The 4,270-nt window shown below is 43.9% G+C and overlaps 1 protein-coding gene across 1 annotated transcript in view; it reads right to left on the minus strand.

The window, feature by feature from the left end:
- Positions 1 to 2,086: 2,086 nt before the first annotated feature.
- si:dkey-34e4.1 (carboxyl-terminal PDZ ligand of neuronal nitric oxide synthase protein) overlaps positions 2,087 to 4,270 on the minus strand; it is a 68,951-nt gene continuing 66,767 nt past the window's right edge. The window contains exon 11 of the mRNA XM_062554611.1: positions 2,087 to 4,270. This exon is cut by the window's right edge and continues 946 nt beyond it. The gene's annotated coding sequence lies outside the window, so the exon portion shown is untranslated.

Raw genomic sequence — 4,270 nt, forward strand, 5'->3', positions numbered from 1 at the left:
TCGGAAGTGTGTGTGTGTGTGTGTGTGTGTTTGTTTACTGAGAGTCCCTGTCTGCTCTCTCTCAGGTTTGGTGATATTTCACCAATTATTGTATCCAGTTGTGTTTAAGACTTATTTCCAGTTTTCCAGTTTAACTGGACCGCACACACACACACTTCTGATAAACACGTGTCTCATGGCACACACACTTACCCAATGTGTCATACGGCGTGCACGCACACGGCACACACACACTCCCAGGTGTCCAACGATACACACATCTACCTCATCTACACGCATCTTCCCTCTCCGTTGGAAATACTTTATGTGAATGCCTGGATCCTGCTGGGCTCCAACACAAACCAAATCACATGAATCTTGCTTTTAGAAATTCACAAATCTCACAGCATCCCATCGTATTACCATAAAACTCCATTTTGATGTCGTTACATGGAGCATACCTCAGTTTCCAAAATCACGTATATTTGAATATACTGCAGCACACCCTATTCAAACAACTACTGTACTTCCTCGTCCCAGATCTAGGCTGTATGGCACCATGCTTTAGATATCAATTGCAGTATAATCAGTGGAGGCCCCCGGTCTGATCCAACTCCCCTGAATCAGCATCTTTTCTCTGCAACATTAATCTCTCTATCCTGCCTGAGTCTGTACCGCCACTGCTTCCTAATCCATCCGTCCTCCAGTCTTTTTACCCAACAGCAGGGCTCCGATGCCAATCTACTCAAGTGTGTGTGTGTGTGTGTGTGTGTGTGTGTGTGTGTGTGTGTGTTTGAAACCAATAGCCTCAGGTATTCTCTGATCCGTAGGCCGTTTCCATCAGGCACTTCCGCGGGAGAATTGAGTGTGACTGACTCATGGCGCAGCTTAGATATGATGCCACGCTTCATTTGGCTTCTCATGGAATAACTGAATCGGATAAGAAGAGCTGTGAGCCATTGAGAGACAGACACACATGCTCCACACACACACAATCCCTCCTCATTCCTCACAGGCAACACACACACACACACACACACATACAGTGGTGTAGTCTGGTTAGCTGTAGTGGATATACTGTGATGTGGGAGTTAGCTGTAGTGGGTATACTGTAATCAACTGTGATATTTTAAGTGGGTATACTGAGATGGTGATGCCTTTTATGTGGGTATACTGCATAGTCCTGTGTATCACGAAGACTACACTACTGCACATACGCGAGCAAGTCTCTTCAAATGGGGGTCCTCATGAGTCGCTGCAGGGAGAGGAAATTATCATTCTGACAGCACAGGGGAGCTCTGCAGGTTACTGTGAACTGAAGTCTGTACACACACACACACACACTTCCTCGTCTCGACTCCGTCGCCTCTTCCCCTGACTTCCTCCTGAGTGACTGCCGTCTCATCTTAATTCCACCTGCCATTAGTGCAGACAGACGTGGGAGACTTCACTTCAGAAGCCCAGCTGTCAGTCTGAGAGTGAAACCTTCTTTCATCAGCTGACTCCATCAGCCCCGCTCTGGACACACACACACACACTCCATCAGCCCTCGTTTTATCCTCCCATCACCTGTTTGATGCAGCACTGATTGGCAGACTGAACTGATCTTCTTCTGAACTTCAGGATCTGATTGGAAAGACCAACACGATATATCTGATGAACATGAACGTGTGTATGCAACGTGTATAGAAAGGTAAATGTTTCCACAGTGCTTAGGTAAAGACTCTGCCACAGTATTTAAACAAAACTCATAGATTACCCTGGACATTAAAATAAAGACTCTTAGACAATGCTAGTATTGAAATAAAGACTCATAGATAATGCAGTATTGAAATAAAGACTCGTAGAGAACGCCAGTATTGAAATAAAGACTCATAGATAATGCAGTATTGAAATAAAGACTCATAGACAATGCAGCATATTGAAATAAAGACTCGTAGAGAACGCCAGTATTGAAATAAAGACTCATAGAGAACTCCAGTATTGAAATAAAGACTAATAGATAACTCCAGTAAGACTAATAGATAACTCCAGTATTGAAATAAAGACTAATAGAGAACTCCAGTATTGAAATGAAGACTCGTAAAGGCCAACAGTCCATCGCTGATCTCTTTATTTATTTGTTTATTTATTGCTGTGCAGCATTGTGGTTGTTTATTACTGACTGCTTCACAGAGCACACCCTCTGCTTAATAAGGAAGTCTCGTCCTTATTCCTCACACATCTCTTTCTCCTCCCCCTCCTCTCTCTCTTTCTCTCTCTCCCTCTCTAGCTCATTAATCCCTCGTTTTCATCTACTCCATTCTTTTCTTCTCTAAGCGCCTGTCCTCTCTCATAATTGCTCTTCCGCTGCGAATCCAAAAACTCGCCCACTCCTCTGAAGTGTCTGTGTGTGTGTGTGTGTGTGTGTGTTATTGCAGAGGTACATTCTGGCTAATCTGACACAGATAATCGTTTCCCCTCCAATATCAGCCCCGTGATTTTACAGTCGGCCACAATATACTTGATTGATTTAATTTGCCGGTTGCCAATAGAACAGCACGTTACGGGATAAGGATATGGAGCTATGAATCACGGGAAAGTGTGGAATGTGTCACCGGCAGGAAACACTTCTCTCCTCGACGCCAGACCGGACAGGAGAAGTCATGGAGATGGGAAATCGCAAATCTGTAGGACAGACCTCACACACACACACACACCAATATACACACTCATTCGCTCACAACTCCAACACAGGCACACACACACACACACACTCAAAAACTCATACCCCCAAACAACCCCATGCACATACACTCATTCACTCACAACTCCAACACAGGTACACACACCCATACACACACACACACTCAAAAACTCATACCCCCAAACATCCCCATGCACACAATGTCCCTGTCTCCCTGTGTTTGGTTCGGTGGTTGTCATAGTATCCCACCTTGTGTAGTGTAATGTATCTCAGGCTTGGCTGATGATTGGCCACCTCTCCTCTATGTACGTCTGAAATGATGAAAAGTCTCGTCCAGACAGCGGTGATTGCAATCGCACCATAATTGACCCAGGCAGTGTGGAAATCACAGGGGAATTATAGACCATCCTCTTTGACTCAAAAACGTATCTTTTTGAGCATGAAAATGTGTGTGTGTGTGTGTGTGTGTGTGTGTGTGTGTGTGTATATGTGTGTGTGTGTGCGTGCATTACTATGCCTAGCTGTTCTTGCCCTTCTGCCTTCCAATTATGTCTTCTTTTTAGTGGTTTGCAGGAGAACTGATTGTTCCTTTATTCAACTTGTTCACAGTTCTACAACATATCTCTGTGTGTGTGTGTGTGTGTGTGTGTGTGTGTGTGTGTGTGTGTGTTCATGATAATCTTTCAATATCTTTAGTCACTGGGTGTTCATATAGCTCTGATAGTTAAGTATAAACTAATTTGCTCAGAGTAAAATAACCTGCCTCAGGTATATCTGACTAATAATTCTCTCACAACACCCCCTCCCCTACATCCAAACACACACACACACACACACACACACACACACACAAACACATACACACAAATACCCACACATGCACACAAACACATATGCACACACACACATACACCACTTCTCTGACACTTTCTGTTGCCTTTTTATCTTAAACTTGCTTGTTTCTTTCGTCTTCTTATCGCCCTCGTTCCGGAGGAGGAGAGAGTGTGTGTGTGTGTGTGTGTGTGTGAGCTGCTCTGCTCGTACCCGTCTCAACCCATCAACAGACCAACAAACATGTAAACAACAACAGTAAATAAAACAATCATCAAATCTACAAATTAAAACTACACTCTTCAATAGGTTTCTATCTCTCCTGGACACTTCTCTGATGTCTACTGCAGAGTAAAGAAAGTGTGTGTGTGCCTTCCCTGCCACTACTTTAAAATCACAGTGTGTGTGTGAGTGTGTGTGTGTCAGAGTGTGTGTTCATTACTACTGATGATGCAGTACCTCCCTACACACTAAACACACACTACAGCAGCTACAACAGGATCAAATCTAACATCCCGTCTCCTCTATAAAAAAATACAGCATCTAGTCATTCAATCAGACTTATTTCATTATTATTTCTCATTTCTTCTCCATTGTTTTCTGTGAAGAGTTTCTTTTTTCATATAAAAACATATCTGTCCCATTGGCATTCTCACAGAGTCAGTCTCTGGCTCAGAAATGTCTCAGATCTGGCTCGTCCTCAGGAGAAACCGCAGACGTCTCCAGACCCCCGTAAACGGGCCCATCCAGAGAAAACCACATCCCAGGGCCTCC

The sequence above is a fragment of the Sardina pilchardus genome, chromosome 14 (genome assembly GCF_963854185.1).
Source record: "Sardina pilchardus chromosome 14, fSarPil1.1, whole genome shotgun sequence".
Lineage (NCBI taxonomy): Eukaryota > Metazoa > Chordata > Actinopteri > Clupeiformes > Clupeidae > Sardina > Sardina pilchardus.